The following is a 16,622-nucleotide window of genomic DNA, read 5'->3' as shown; positions in this document are numbered from 1 at the left end:
TGTAAAACAGACATAGGTTTGAATACTTAATGACATTTTCCCAACTTAAGAACTTATGCTTTTGTAAAATGGCACAATGATGATACCTAAATGTTTTTTTATCCACAATTTTGATTGTCTGTTTATAAAGTGACTCTAAAGATTTTAGTGTTGTTTTATTTGCCTGTGACCAGGTTGTTGTTCATGGTAAAGAAGGAACATGCACTGCAACACTGCGGCTCATTGATGTTTTAATAGCTTTTGGAACAGAAGAATAAGATATATGAGGCTGTGGATACACGGACTATCATCAGATCAGCCTTCTCTCAGGAGCCTGCCATTAGGCACTCTTGCCACAAGATGGCGATGTAAGCCCCAACATCCCATGTATCTGGTGCTATAAAGCACAGGGGGGACACTGATGAGATCTCCAAAAATACAAATCTTTTTGGAGATCACTGAACTTATTCATGTGCTTTGTTAGTACTGCAGAACAAAATATACATTTTTAAATCCAACACTGAACTGTAGAGGCCCACATCAGCTCCTATTGTTGCCTGTGGTACTTGACCTACATCCTTGACCTCAACTTATATAATGTCCAGCTACACACACACTCTCTGTTTTTCCACTCAGTGGGGCGATCACAGGAAAAGTGCATTTCCTCTATCGCAGTACTCATTACAGTTTTTTAAATTGCTAACAAGCATCAGGCAATACTGAAGCAACTTTTTCAAAACTCTTCAAACAGTCAACATTACTAACATATATCTTGGCCAAACAGTTACATAATCTCTCCTCCAAATAAGCTCGCTGGACCAAAACAGTGGCAACACCTCTCATATTTAGAAAGCAAACCTCGTCACTCATAACACACTGACTTAAAAAACACTAAGAACAGGGAGCATTACATAAATGATCAACTTTTATCTTTGAAGTGTGAATGATTTTGAATGATTTTTCACATAAATAAGTAGAAAAAGACCTTTCACTTTGACTGTACTCAAGTTTATGTAACAAGAATGAATCTAAAATTTACTTCAATATCCTTTATCTATTGTTTTATATCTGTGCATATAGCAATTTATAGTACTTGTAAAAAAAAAAAAAAAAAAATCTTGAAAATCCAGGGCTGCAATAATAATTACAAAAAAAACATCAACAACATGTAGGCTATAGTATAATCACCCATACTGTACAGAACGGTAAGGGTTCCTCCCTCTCTCCTGCATTGGCCACAAGTTATCGCTCGATGGTGTTTTTTGTCCTCAAAGGCTCCTTCCAGGCAGCGCTGCGACCGCTACCTCCAAGGCACCTAACCCTAACCTTAACCCTAACCCTAACCACAACCATTGCCTAATTGACTTCAAGGCAGCGCTGTGACCGTTGACTTCAAGGCACCTAACATTAACCTTAACCTTAACCCTAATCCTAGTGCCTTCCAGACAGGAATCCCAGGAAGGAGCCATTGGGGGCAAAAAACACTGATAAACCAAGTTATCCTCAACATCACATCTCTCTTTCAGTTGAAATCAACTGTTTGGAAGGATTATACTTCAGGTTATTGTAAATATTCTGCTAACATTTTCTATATATTTCAATATGGTCACTGCAGAACTGCACAATATTTGCCATCAGTCTGTTTTGAATGTGTTTTTAACAGTTTTGAAAGCATTGTGTTAGCATTTGAACAATGTGCTGCAGATATATATTCTCCTGCAGGTGGTACAGAGAAATGAGAAAAGAGTTCATGGATTTTGGTGAATGTGGTCATTGTATGCATTTTGTGTGAAAGAAATGACAATTGACTGACAAGTGTGGTCCACATAGACTTCTGTTTCCCTGACTGTGTGAAGAGGTTTGACAATGTGACTTCAGTTTCGAGCAACCAATGCATGTTGTATGGGAATTTGTTTTATTTTGTTGTACTGTTCTTTTATCCATGCTTTTTGTGAAAAGTAGGAGCTGAAAAAAAAGATTAGTGCCTTAATGTGTAATGTTGTCATTTATTTTTGTTTTATAAAATTGGTATTGGAAAAAAGTATCGTTTAGGAACCGGTATCAAAGTCATGGTATTGGTGTCGGTATTGAAAATTTTTTGAACGATACCCTACTTACTATATGTTTCAGGAGAGATATCCTCCCAAGTCCGACTGAGGCTGCTGCCGAGAGCCAGATGCATGTTTGATGAGCCGGTTCAGGTGAAGGCTCGCCGACAGGTGGTCACCATGAGAGCCAGAACCACTGACGATAAGGGACTGGTGTTCAGCTCCTCGGCCACCTACAAGGCTGATGGGAGCGGGGAGATCGACCTGGAGAGAGGGAGCTACGCCGGGGTTGAACCCATGGGTCTGCTGTGGTCGATGAGGGCAGACACCTTGCACAATAGGTTTATAAAAACTAATTCACTGAACCACCATGTGGTGAATTTCTCTGTGCACGAGAAGGCGGGGGAAGGCAGGATGCTGGCAGAGGCGACCAATGAGAGGCTTCTGATTGGAGACAGAGTCAACCGTCACCCCATCAAAGGGGCATATCCGTGGAATCCTGTTCACTCCCCCAGGTTGGACTATGTCTCTGTCACGCTTCCAGTCATTCAGTTAGTAAAGTTAAAGGAAAATGCTGGCATTCATTTATCCAGATCATTATTAACTCATTCCCCGAAGAGACCAAAACAACAGTGAATGTATTCTACTAACAAGTAACCTACTGCTTGTGTGGCCACAGCCTAATAACGCTTATTCCAACTGTAGTTGTTGTTTTAATGCAACTTTACTTACTTTTTGTCAGGATTTAATGATGGTTTTACTATAATTTCCATCATGTGGTCTCCAACGTTTTTTAGACCCTTTAGCTGAAAGAGATTCCGAGAAGGGACCCCCTACTACATATACTGTATCAAATTGAGTTGCATGTTAAACTGTGTGAAATGAATGGATAATAATATATTATTTATACATCATGTTCTGGAAGGCACAGTGAATCTTTAAGCTTAACTGTATGGCTACCATAGTGGCTGACCTTAAGCTTATCTTCAATGTGTAAATTAAATGTTTTTCACATTAAGCCAATTTATTTTTGCTTTTAAACTGTTGGACATATTTTCATTTTTGAAAAAAATCAACTTTTTTTGGCGGCCCACTGCACTCACTCTGAGGACCCCCTAGGGGTCATGGACCCCTTGTTGAATATCACTCCTCTTTTTAAGATTTAAGATGCCATCATTTTGGGTTCTCATGTGTCCTTAATACAGGAAGAGGTCCATTCCCTGCCCTGTTGGATCTGTACACTTTTGGTGGAGGTTTGTCAGAGAAAAGGGCCTCTCTGCTGGCCAACCGTGGATTTGTGGTTCTGACTGTAGCACTGTACGGTCATGATGACATGGCGCGGAACATCAAAGAGGTCCATCTGGATTATTTCGAAGAAGCTATAGAGTTTTTTAAAAAACAAGATAAGGTGAGTTGTTAGATAGTATTTTTTATGACACATTTGTTAGTTTGTCTGTCTGCCACTGTGTCTTTTCATACCATCACTGGGGTTGCTAAAGATTTTAAAAAAAAGTTCTGTACTCAGTGGCTAAAATTTGTTAAGTTCCATTTATTGGCGCTTACCCACTGCTAGTACCAGCTCTACTTGGCTCGGCTCCTTTTTCCATTGCAGATTTAGTACCGCCTCATGCGTGAGGCGAGCGTGGCTGGTTGTCATAGCGAAGCCGCAGGAAACTGCTGTGACCTAATGCGATACACACACACAGAACGTCGAAGGTGTGTTGTTCTAATTCTCTATTCTCGGGATGTGGCTGTTGCCACAGCCAGAAGACAAATTTTGTTTGGAGGCAGCAAAAAAACACCGCTGGCTAAACTATTTAAAAATGGCGGGTTTGTTCAGGACACCCACGTCTGTCGCGAGCAATGATGACGGAGTGATTAGTGACGATTCTCTCTGACCAATCATTGTGTACAGGTTTTCACGTCACCTTTTGGTATCGCCTCAGCTCGCTTGGAACCTCAACGGAGGTGATACTAAAAAAAGTACCTGTTGGCAGGTACCAGGGACTTTTTTTCATAATGGAAAACCAAAAAAGGCGAGTCGAGTCGAGCAGGTACCATGTAATGGAAAAACGCCATTTGTTTATCTACAAAAGATGGAACCTTTGTGACATCACAAGAAATAGTAAAAAGCAGGTTCTAGTTTACATGTTTTTCCACAGGTGGGTAGTAAAGGAGTTGGTGTACTATCCCTTTCAAAAAGCGAAGATCTTGCACTATCAATAGCCTCTTACCTGCCAGGTGTTGAGGCCACAGTGTGGATTAACGGCTGTGCCAATACACTTTTAACCCTCTACCATAAGAAGAGCCAAATCCTCCCTGCGTTAATGATGGACATCAGCAAGATGGTTCCCACTGAGTCAGGGGCCTTTATTGGCAAGAATGTTATGCATAATCTGCTGGCAGAGGAGAACAAGGCCACCCTGGTCTTGAACAAGCCAAGGGACGTTTCCTCTTTGTGGCTTCAGAGGACCACCTCAACTGGGACAGCAAGGCTTACATGGACCAGATGGTGGAGAGACTGCAGCGTCATGGGAAGGACAACTTTGAGGGTCTACAGCAGGACATTACCTAGAGCCCCCATACGGACCCTACTGCCCCTCCAGTTTCCATGGGGTTGCAGGGAAGCCAGTCCTGTGGGGGTTGGTGAGCCCAGGTCAGATGATTAGAAGACATGAACAGATAAATCACCAGCCAGTTAAAGGTGGAGTCTGCGATTCTGGAGAAACATTGTTGATATTTGAACTTAACACGCTAACAAATACACCCCTCCCATCAGTGCTCATTCATAATGTTAGCAAGTGTCAAATTTACCGTCCATCTCCCTCACACTGCCTTTCTCTTTATATATCCATGGCCATCCCCTGTCCTGTGCACAAGCACCAAGGAAATAGTGTTGTGTGGCTTGGTCCGAGCCACTTTATTAGTTTCCCATTTACAGAGCTGGGCAGTGTTTGAACGCTGTTTTTATAGCGCACACAGAATGGACAGGGAGCGACTCCACTGGCTCCAAAAAAAGTATGTTTCTATAGAAGTATATGAGAAAAACCCATTATCTGCCTTAATTTATTACCTCAGTAAACATTTCCATAATGAGTTTATGTCCCCACTTTTTGCCACAGCTGAAATGTGGTTTTAATGGAAGTTAATGAGGCATTGAAGGTGTCCAGAGGGAGTATCTGGCACTACATAAAAAATACTAATGCAATCAAATCAATTTTGTTGCTAATCTTTGACATAGCCAGACTGTAATCACCACCAAAGCTCCATCCCCCTATTATTTATTATACGGAAAATAATTAATTTTTTGTGTTTTTTTTTTTTTTTTTTTTAATAAATAATAAAAATTCAAATAATTAAACTGGCATTTAAAGAGTTAAAATTCTGAAAATTATTGAATAGTTGATCATTTTGTTCAGGGCTAAATTTGAGTAAGGGATTCAAACAAAAAGCAGAAAAAATATCCTCCTTCGTGGCCAAAAATGTACACGCACAAAATTTACTGGCAGTAAATAAAAAATACTAATGTAATCAAATCAATTTTGTTGCAAATCTTTGACATATCCAATACTCTAATCACCACCAAGGACCCATCCCCTACTATTTATTATATGGAAAATAATTCATTTTTATGTTTTTTTTTTGTAACAAATATTCAAATATTTCAAATAATTAAACTGGAATTTAAAGGGTTCAAATCCTGAAAAGTATTAAATGTTTGGTAGTTTTGAGCAGGTTTGAAGTTGTTTAAGTGATTCATGAAAAAAAGCAGAAAAATATATTGATGTATGATGATTTAGCAGTTTTTTTGTGCGTGTAAATTTTTGCCACAAAGGTGTCCAGAGGGAAGTCAATTTGAGGAGGGCACAACACAAGGGTTAAAAAGTAAGATCCTTCTTTTAAACATAAAAACACTGGCGAAATTGCTGTCGCTAAAGCCACCAGACATGTAATTAAACAGTAATTTTATCATTGTAAAATACACTTCATGTCAACAAACACGATATAAAACTATGACAAGCCATTTTGATTAATCTATCCACTTTTCCAACAATCACAAATGAGAAAACTTCAACAGATACCGTCAGGTATAATTGTCAATATCGATACTCGATACTTGCTTACTGGAATCATGTTTAGAGCTGTCTATGTCTGTTTTGTATACTGACATGAACTTTTTCAAACGCCATGTATAACCTGGACTGCACCCATCTCCTCAGCTTGGCACTGGACATCATGAGTGCCTGACACATAGACAGTGAAAGAAATGGGCAAAGCGACGCCATAGACTTGCAACCATAGACTGTATATAAGAATGGACCAACAGATCCCGTTGCTCTGGACGGAGACCAGTGAAGGCCATTAGAAGCACTTTTCTGGTGATGGCTAAGGTTACTGCCCAGCCTCCAACTGAGAGAGACAACGTAAATGTGCCGTGAGCAACGTGTCTGAAAGTTGTAAGTCTTCTGGTAGCTGTGCCAAGAGAAATCTCAATCATTCCCATTCTTGCAGAGACGGAGAGCGTAGGTATATGTAAGGAGATAACACAGGCACAGGCTAATTATTGCTAACTAAAATGCTAGTTAACATTAGTAATTACACTTAAACAGCTAATGTGAGACGAAACTGCCTGCGCGCTTCTCCTGTACTATACGGTAATTCCTCTACTATGCGACAGTAAGTCGCGTGGTTATGACACAATCGTTAGCCTATTTTTACAAAAACGTCTGCTACGGAGCCATAACGTGAGGTACAAGGTAATGGAGCCTTTTATACATTGTCGTGTTTCTTTAGAAATAAACAATGGACAAATAGAGTCTTTAAACGCTTCAGATGTAAAGTTATTCGCTGTCAAAGTGGCGCCAAAATGAATGGCAGTCAATGGAATGCTAACGGGAGGTGATGGCTTTGTAGCATTAAAATGGCGCCATAGGAGGTTTGCGGTCCGAGGAGAGGCTTACCCCCTTGCTTGCTTGCATTGCTTCCGCTAAAGAAAATAGTCCGTTCCGTCTCTATGGTTGGAATCCTGCTGCGTCCATAGCAACGTAAACTCTGTAGCTGTTTAATGTAACCCTCTGTCACCACAGTATCTCCCCCTCTGCAACCCAGCTGCTTTTATAATCACTGCAGGAATTGACACATTTGCTGAAACGTTGTAGTGAGCTAGCGGGCTGCTCTAATTCAAATTAAACTGAACATTTCCGTTGACAGTGAAGTGAGACACGGTGAATGGGACTTCTTTGGGAATACTTATGTTGACGTTTATGTCCTCATTCATCTTGTTTCCTTTTTGCACAGCCGCTGCAGTTGACACACCTGTAACGTTAAACATGTTTGTAAGCTAACTAATTAGCGTTGTTGTCCCTACGGCTGAAGTTAGCTACTGCGTAGCGATCATAGACCGTATAAAGATGTAACGATAGGCGCCCCCCACTTTTTGCCACAGCTGATAAATTATACGGACTTCTTTCAGCGGATTGATAGCTGTCATGTCCAGAGTGAACAGAACTGCGTCTATGGCAACGCTCTGCTATGCATGGCAACGGTGTGTTATACTTAGCAACAGTCTGTTATTTCTTGATAACAAAACGCAGAATGCCTTAGAATTCAACCAAGCCATGTAATAATGACATGTATTTATTGTTTTAATTACATTATAATTAAAATACAGACTCTGTATAACTGTTTAAAAACTGTGATTTTAGGTTTGTGTCAGTATTTATTATACAAAATCCTGAGGACATTATGAAGTGTGGAGTTAAGTTTTACACCCAACACATGCAAACTTCGACACAATGTTCTGACATGTTTTGCCTCTTTTAAAAAACAGCTGTTGTGTGTTGTTGTGATACCAATGCAGACAGAGAAAGCGGCCGATTATACTCACATTTCTCAGGTCCAAAGCACTAGAATAGATGAGCGAGGGGCGTATCAGTTTAATGAATAAAAACAAAGAATAAATCAGTAAAAGAATACAGCTTATTTATCTTTTTGAATAGGCTCACGCCAGAACACGCGGTTTGTAATGGAAGTCTTAAAATGAAACGTGAAGTGCTCTCAGTTTCTTTGAACATCACAGTGAATAAAGCAATTATCTCACATCTTGATGAGTGTACACAAAAGGGTATGCCAAATCTCCTTGGCATATGACATAACCTTTTTTTTCTAAAATGGATAGGTAACATCTTCAGTATTACAGAAATGTATTATGTGTTAGGCAATTTATTTAAATGTATGGTATAAAGCTTAGGCGTAAATTCAAAAACTGTCCCAATCCCCCTTAATTCACCCTAGGAGAACAAAACAGAAAGAGCAAGTAACAATAAGCAGGCTGAGAATTGGACACAGCAACCTAAACAGCACACATCACATCATAGTGATACTGGTTTGTGATATGTTTGAGGTACCATAGTGTCAGGAAATATCAGAGAGAAAGGACAAGATGTAAATGATTTGGGATAAAAGGAGCAGGGGTTAAGAACATACTGGAGTGTGGTGAAAGTGGACAAGGCTGCAGATGCTTGGTCAGTTTAGAACAGACTGATGAGTACAATGGGGCATACCGGACATTGTAGGAGTTAACCAACCCCAGCAGATGGCAGCAGTGCAACATTAAGGGTGCAAGCTGCTGTTAAACTCGAAGATGACCAAGAAGAACAAAACCAAGAAGAACAACAACAGCGTTCTTCCTAGTTCAACCCATGAGTTTAACTTGCCAGTGTAAGCGGTAAATCATAGTTATAATAATAACACGGTGCAGATTATTTTACGAGATTGTTCATTATATCAGTACTGTATGTAAAGATGCAGGCGCAATTGTCTATTATATTCATTTCCGTGCTACAAACAGCGCTGTGTGTGTGTGTGTGTGTGTGTGTGTGTGTGTGTGTGTGTGTGTGTGTAAACAGTTCTGTGACCGCTCTGTTTGTGTATTACCAGAATAAAACGCCTCAACTGGGAATACTGGCCTGTGGTGTCTTTCCATAATACGTGAGATCACACAGCTGTTGCACATGTTTATGGAGCCTTTGGGTTTGGGGATAGATAGATAAATAGATAGATGGATGGATGGATGGATGGATGGATGCATACATACATACATACATACAGTGGTCCATCGACTGCGCACTGGCGACATATTAAAGGTGCAGTAAGTGATTATTCTCAAAGATTGTTGATATTTGAACTCAACTGCCAAACAAATAATACCCCCCTCCAGAAGCTCCACCCCCCAAATTGACGGACAGAGAACTACTGGCCAGCACATTCAAATGCTGCCTTCCCCCCCTCCCGCCCCCACCATCAACTGTCGCTGCCTGTTACCAATTGGCTGGAATAGTGTTTTGTGGCTCGTGCAGTCCTTTCTGTTTCCATTTACACAGCTGTGTATCAGAGACGGTTTAGAAATGAGTGTCACTACCCGATGTGAGTCGAGTGCAGATGTGAGTTGCGCATGCTCAGATTTAAACGGTTTACTGCATAACGCTGTGTCATACTGAAATTTGTGAAATCCATAAAATAATAAACTTTTCTCATTACAAACAATAACAGAAGATGGAAATCATTTCAAAAACGTTTTAGCTATCTATGATTGTTTGATTGCTAACGTTAGCTCAAAACGCCATTCAAGTGACAGCCTTTGTTGTGTTTGATTGCTAACTTGCAGTGAACGAACTTTGTTATGTAGGTCCATTTTTATTGTATTGACATTACAGAAGTCTATCGTTAGCAGGTTCTTGTAGGCTACTTCAGCCTCTAATCTAGAACTGACATCAGGGATCATGCTGTGAAAATGTGATGCCTTACGCTAAATAATAAATTACTGCTATGTAATGTACCTATCTCATTATTCTGTCATTGTCGCAAAGTGATGCATGCGCAACTCACATCCGCACTCAAGTCACATCGGGTAGTGACAATGAGACACCCCAACTCAGAGTAGTTTCCTGTATCTGTCTCACGTGGGCTCTGCCACCGCCACGCCTCTTTAGGAGACTAGAGGCAGGTCAGAGTGTATTGATTGCAACGGGAGCGTGAACGTGAACACAGATTATGAGCAATCCTTGCGCCCCATAGTCACCAAAGTATATATTGGTGCCATTTCTCACAAGCCACGTATCTCCAGAACATTCTGACACTAAAATGGCATTTTTCTGACGGACACATCAGGAGAAAATTTTGAGACCTGTTTCTGTCTCAGGACCAAACACTCACGAGATCTGGCAACACAGAGAAGCTAACATCAGCTAACGTTCGTGAACGCCCAAACAAAACTAATCTCTATGATGCTAAATATGTCTTTTAGCTGTGCAAATATCTAAGGTAAGCAAAAAAACATATTAATACATTATTCAAATATAACTTTTCATCCATCCATACGACGTTCACTACATGTTCAAACGAGGCTACACCCTTTTAGGAGACACGAAGCTTGTAGGAGGAAGGGGAGGGCAGGATGCTGACAGAGGCGACCAATGAAAGGCTTCTGATTGTAGACGGAGTCAGCTTGCTCCCCATCAAAGAGGGGAATATCCGTGGAGTCCTGTTCCCTCCCCCAGGTTGGTTGCTTTGTTGTTGTATTTTTTGAGGATTAATTGTAAGTAGAAAGCATAATGCTAATTGTTCATATAGCTTTATAGCCACAGATTTAGATACTTTATGATTTGTCCACGGTCCAAAAAATTATTATAGATTAGAGATATTCTCACTTCTAGTCCCGAGTTGTTGTTGTTGTCTTGTAGGGCTGCACAATATATAGTTTTTTATCGTCATCGCGATATCATCTGTCGCAATATACAAATCTCAAAAGGCTGCCACATATCGCAAAAGACACTCAGATATTTTATGTGTTAGTTGAAAGAAAATATCAGTAGAAAACTACACTTTAAAATGTAACCGTCATTCTTTTTTTAGCGATGCCTTTTAAATTAAATTCAATGTTCAATTTGTTCAATAAAAGAAAGTTAGAAATGATTTCCTTTCATTTGTTTTAAAATCAACGAGCACATTATTGAACACTGAAAGCAGCAGAAATGCAGAACTGAGTACACTTTAATATCTGTTTCTTTATTGCAAGTAATATCGTTATCGCTATATTCAGCAACGCTATTGCATATTTTCCTCATATCTTGCAGCCCTACTGTCTTGTTATATATTTGTCACTGTCTGTGACAAAGTGTATGATTGATAATTAACGCATGTGTTTGTATGCAGCTGTGGTCAGCGTTTCTTGCCCGAGACAAATTTTCTTACGGGACAATAAAGTTTATCTTATCTTATCTTAAGTTTGAGTCAACCTAAAAAATAGCTGGACCCTAGACTTTTCTGTAATGCACCTCAATAGTGTCTTTTCTTAGACCTTTGTCTGTCACCCTCCACACCCCAAGATTGTAATGTAGGCTTTAAAGTTGCAAAAAATGGTCTAAGCTAAAAAAGTGTCTAAACCCAGGCTACGATGACACCATGAGGATTATCTCCTCCGACTTTAGAAAGTGCCCTCCAGAGCCACAGAAGACTTTATACAGCTGTTTTTACAAACTGAGTAGTATTCCTCCTAACCAATCAACTCATTAAAATAAACATGCATTACTGTATATAATATGTTGATCATTTTGCACCCATATGCGTCTTCTGATCCAGGAAGAGGTCCATTCCCTGCCGTGTTGGATTTGTACGTTTTAGGAGGAGGTTTGTCAGAGAAAAGGGCTTCTCTGCTCGCCAGTAGAGGATTTGTGGTCCTGACTGTAGTGGCGTATGGTTATGATGACATGCCCAAGAAGATCAAAGGGGTCCATCTGGATTATTTTGAGGAAGCAATACAGCTTTTAGAAAAACAAGATAAGGTGAGTTCTCTAAATTTCTAAGAATTCTTGAGTTTTGGGGACATATATCATTGTTTGGCTGTACAGATGTTCCAATGCCATTTTTTCCTCACACAATACCGATTCCGATACCTGAACTTGCAAATTGGCTGATACCGAGTAGCAATCCGATGCCAGTGCGTATATGTGATATTAATATTATTTTGTAACAGCTGTTCAGCTCAGGTGTAAAACATGAACCAATACATACAGAGAACACATTCCATAGAACTTTTTCGGCTTTTGTTCAGTCATAACGGAAAAAGAACTTAAATACACTACTTTAAAGTAAAAAAAATTAAGGCAAAATCTTGTGGTATCGGATTGGTGCATAGACTCTTGTATTTCCGACTTGGAACTTGGAAATTCCGACTTCCCAGTTCAAATGGAATGCACTATTGAGCTCCTCTCTAAAGCCTGGCTGAGTGAAAGGGCCCCAGTCGCCCTATTTTAGGCAAAGATGTTGATCCATAAAAGTCTCAGATGAAGTGCAGTTCATGTGTATCTGCAGGAAAGTCCATCTGCATGACATCACAATAACTAGTATAAAAGTACACTTTGCAACTTGTAATTTTCACTTTTTTCCACAGGTGGGCAGTAAAGGTGTTGGTGTATTATCATTTTCCAAAACTGGAGATGTTGCACTATCAATAGCCTCTTACCTGCCAGGTGTTGAGGCCACAGTGGGCATCAACGGCTGCTGTGCCAATACAGTTTTACCCTTCTACCATAAGAAGAGCCAAATCCTCCCTGCGTTAATGATGGACATCAGCAAGATAGTTCCCACTGAGTCAGGGGCCTTTATGTGCAAGAATGGTATGCATAATCTGCTGTCAGAGGAGAACAAGGCCACCCTGGTCCCCATTAAACAAGCAAAGGGACGTTTCCTCTTTGTGGCTTCAGAGGACGACCTCAACTGGGACAGCAAGGCTTACATGGACCAGACGGTGGAGAGACTGCAGCGTCATGGGAAGGACAACTTTGAGAGGGTGTCTTACCCTGCAGCAGGACATTACCTAGAGCCGCCATATGGACCCTACTGCCCCTCCAGTTTTCATGCGTTTGGTGGCATGACAGTCCTGTGGGGGGGGTGAGCCCAGGTCCCATGTAGCAGCTGAAGTCCACCTGTGGAGGAAGATCCAGGAGTTCTTCAGAACTCACCTCAGCTGTGATGCTACACAGACTAAAGCCAGATTATAGATACAAATACAGTTGAAGTTAATTTAATGTTTTACAATTATAATTAACATTATATCTAGGAGGATGTAATAGTGTGTTTTTGTCTTAGAGAGAAGACACACCAGCATGATAATCGGGCGTCGGGCCGTCTGGCGAGGTCCGTGACTCGAGTCTGTTCTGTGTGTCCCATGCCGTCGGCATTCATTTGGGCCGACCCGACATGTTCAGTCGGGGACAGGGCAGTCGGGACTCACCCGGAAATGGGGAGCGGATGAGCCTCTCAAAATCTGACGAAAATCTTTTAAACTGACCTTTGTCAATCTGAAATGAAGACAGATTCAGCAACTGCATGGCCTATTTCTCGCTTAAAATGTTTTCAGAAACACGTTTCGGTGAACTATTTTAGTACAATATGAGATCGTATTCTGAACAAGCCGCCATGACAGTCTGGCTGTGAATTTCCGGAGAAAAAAGAACCACATGACGCGTTCGTCCAATCAGCTGCCGGTTCTCATTTTCTGGGAAATAATCAGATTGTTAATGGAAACAATACAGAGCGGTGCCGCCTGCTGGTATGGAGACGTATTACGTTTCGCGCACACGCAGAGCGTACGCTCAAGTCGGCGTCGCCTCAGTGTGTTCTGAGGCATTTTTTGGACCTCGGGACCCGACTGATCAGTCCGACTGGCTTTTCTGCTGACGGTCGGCCCGTCTGGTTGGTGTGTCAGGGCCTGTAATTATAAAAATGTAAGTGCAATAAAGGCAGACTGCAGCATATCATCTGCTCTGCTGAGAAGGTGATTGGCTGCAATCTGCCTTCCTTCCAGGACCTGTGCGTGTCCAGGACCCTGAGGCGGGCAGGAAAGGTTGTTGGCGATCCCGCTCACCCCAGACACAAACAGTTTGAGATATTTTGATATTTTCATACTAACTAACTTTCATACTACTTTTACATCCCTCAACATCTTTGCTCCTCCTGCACTAAACCTTAGAAGTCTTTTCTTACCGTTAAACAGTTATATTGTACACATTTGTTTATTCACATTATCGTTTCTTTTACATTTATTGTTTATTTCCTTTTAATATGTTTACGTTTAATAAATCCTTTTCTGTTTCTGACTTTCTGATTGTAAAGACTTAATAATGCCAGATTCAATGTGTTAAAAAAATGTGTTGTTTTCACAACCAGCATTGCTTACTGCTCTTGTATTCACTCCAGACATTTGAAGAACACTTGATGGGAATGTGTGAAGCTTTTATGGGTTTATAAATGTTTCAACCTTCCCTTTAGATTCACTATGCAACACTCAGCAGCTAGTCATCTCAAAACCGAACATGGCAAAACAGAGTAGAAGAGAACTAAAAAAGAAAAAGAAAAAAAAGGAAGCGAGAGGGGAACAAAACATGACTTATTGCTAACTATATTGCATCCTGATCTTTTTATCCCGCTCGCTATTCAGAGACAAGAGATAACACGTTATTGTTTGCAGCAGGCTCGCTACAGTGCAGGCCCTTCAAGAAAGCGGCACCAGCCTTGATCTGCCTCCTCCATTTATTGAGCAGCATTGTTAAAAAGCTCCTTCTCTGCCTGTCCTTTATTTTTCCTGCTTATGGACTGACTGCTCCCTTTCTGTCATTTCAGTTCGACGGAGCTCTCATCAGCCTCAGGCTTTTGAGAGGCAGGGAATTATTTGTTCCACTACTGTACCTGCTCTGAGAGATGTACAAGCATCACAAGCTGTAAGTTGTTTGAGCTCCGCAGTTAAAAGTGGATTTATATGTGTGTGTTAGGGAGTGATGGCCAGTGGTGGAATGTAACTAAGTACATTTACTCAAGTACTGCACTTAAGTCCAAATTTCAGGTACTTGAGTCTTTTCTTTTCAGCTACATATTCTAAATATGCTATCATTCTAAAATGTGAGGATTTTTCTGCATTGAGTACTTTTACTTTAGATACTTTAAGTACATTTTCCTGATGATACTTACATACTTTTACTTAAGTAACATTTTCAATGCAGGACTTTTACTTGTAACAGATTATTTTTACAGTGTGGTATTAGTACTTTTACCAGAGTAAAGGATCTGAATGCTTCTTCCACCACTGGTGATGGTATAGTAACAGAGCCTGCGTGGAGATTCAGGAACGTGAAGGTTGCAAGAACTGCCACTGGAGGCTTGCGGTGCTTGTGTTTTCTCCTACAAGTTGCAGATGTCGGGTTGAAGTGTATTTTTCTGATCTATCGAGGACATGTCCACTGCACTCAGAGACTTATAGGCCTTCTAGTAGCATGCATTTTGTTTCTACAGCTGAGTTCAGATAGGGCTGCACGATATGACCTAAAATCAAAATCACAATTAATTGCACATTTTACCTCGATAACGATAAATTAACGATAATTATGTTTTTTTGTGATTCAACGATGGACACTGCATTTAAAAAATTGTTTGTATAGTTTTAAAAAACGTCTTTTGCATGATAAAAATGTAAATAGGCTATACAATATATATACAATTTCTGCTAATAAACTTGTTAGTCCTAACTTTGAACCAGCAAGTTGCGTTTTAAGCTCCTCTTTTTTCTGCTTGTGGAGAGCTACGTGATGAAACTATATTGTTGAGGACCGGCGAGTCAAATCGGCCGTCTGAGAGTAGGCCTATACCAGGCAGACACACAGCTGACAACATTGGAAAGCCAAAAGTCATAATATGTCACAATTCTCATGGTGATTTGAACGCCGTTCTTGGCGCCACCTGGCATTTAATAAACACCACCCCACGTCTAATAAACACCACCAGGTGTTTGATAAACGCCAGCCACCATGCATGTGACGTCACCAAGCATTTAATAAACACCACCAGATGCTTATTAGATTTCAGCCCTGTGGTTTTCACAGCCAATAGATTTGAACTCTAATCACCCAATCAGTAAAGAAGAAGGTCAGGCCACACTAATCAAGCACAGATCTCCTTTGCTGTTTGTTTGAGTAGCCTAAAGAAAACTTTGTTGTATTTGTTAGTTTTGTATTGCCATACATCAATAGGCACTGGCTACTCATACTTTATTTAATTAATGAATCCCAATCATCCTCCCAAAAATGTAATAAAAAGTGATGAGGAGCTATTTTCATTATTACCTGCTTAAATTTAATAACGCTTTAGTTTGTGCTCATGTTGTAATCTTACAATAATATCAAATTTCAATTGAAATAAAATAGATTATAATGACTGTGTACCTTTTACAATAATGCCACAACAACAATGTCTAACAGTAAAACAAAAACTAGAATGGATTCTTTAGAATAGAAAAAATCAGATAATCCCATGCTTTACATGACCATAGTTTATTAGAGGGAATAATTTATATATTGTCCTCTGCTGCCACCCTCAGAAATGTTAGAGCAACAGTAGGCAAACTGCTTTAGCTCAGTCAACAAGAACAAATAAATGCTTTTTAAATGATATAACTATACTCCACATGTTTTAATATACAACCATATGTATAAATAATAAATAAATAGTAAAATAACACAAGTGCATACTGGGGATTTTCTTTCG

The 16,622-nt window shown here is 40.2% G+C and overlaps 1 pseudogene; it reads left to right on the top strand.

Moving 5' to 3' along the window:
- Positions 1–2,099: 2,099 nt before the first annotated feature.
- On the top strand, positions 2,100–13,167 carry LOC116040862 (annotated as a pseudogene).
- Positions 13,168–16,622: the final 3,455 nt, after the last annotated feature.

The sequence above is a fragment of the Sander lucioperca genome, chromosome 9 (assembly GCF_008315115.2).
Source record: "Sander lucioperca isolate FBNREF2018 chromosome 9, SLUC_FBN_1.2, whole genome shotgun sequence".
In the NCBI taxonomy this organism is placed as follows: Eukaryota; Metazoa; Chordata; class Actinopteri; order Perciformes; family Percidae; genus Sander; species Sander lucioperca.
The sequence above is the reverse complement of the archived record's forward strand: the minus strand, read 5'-3'. Positions and strand labels throughout refer to the sequence as shown.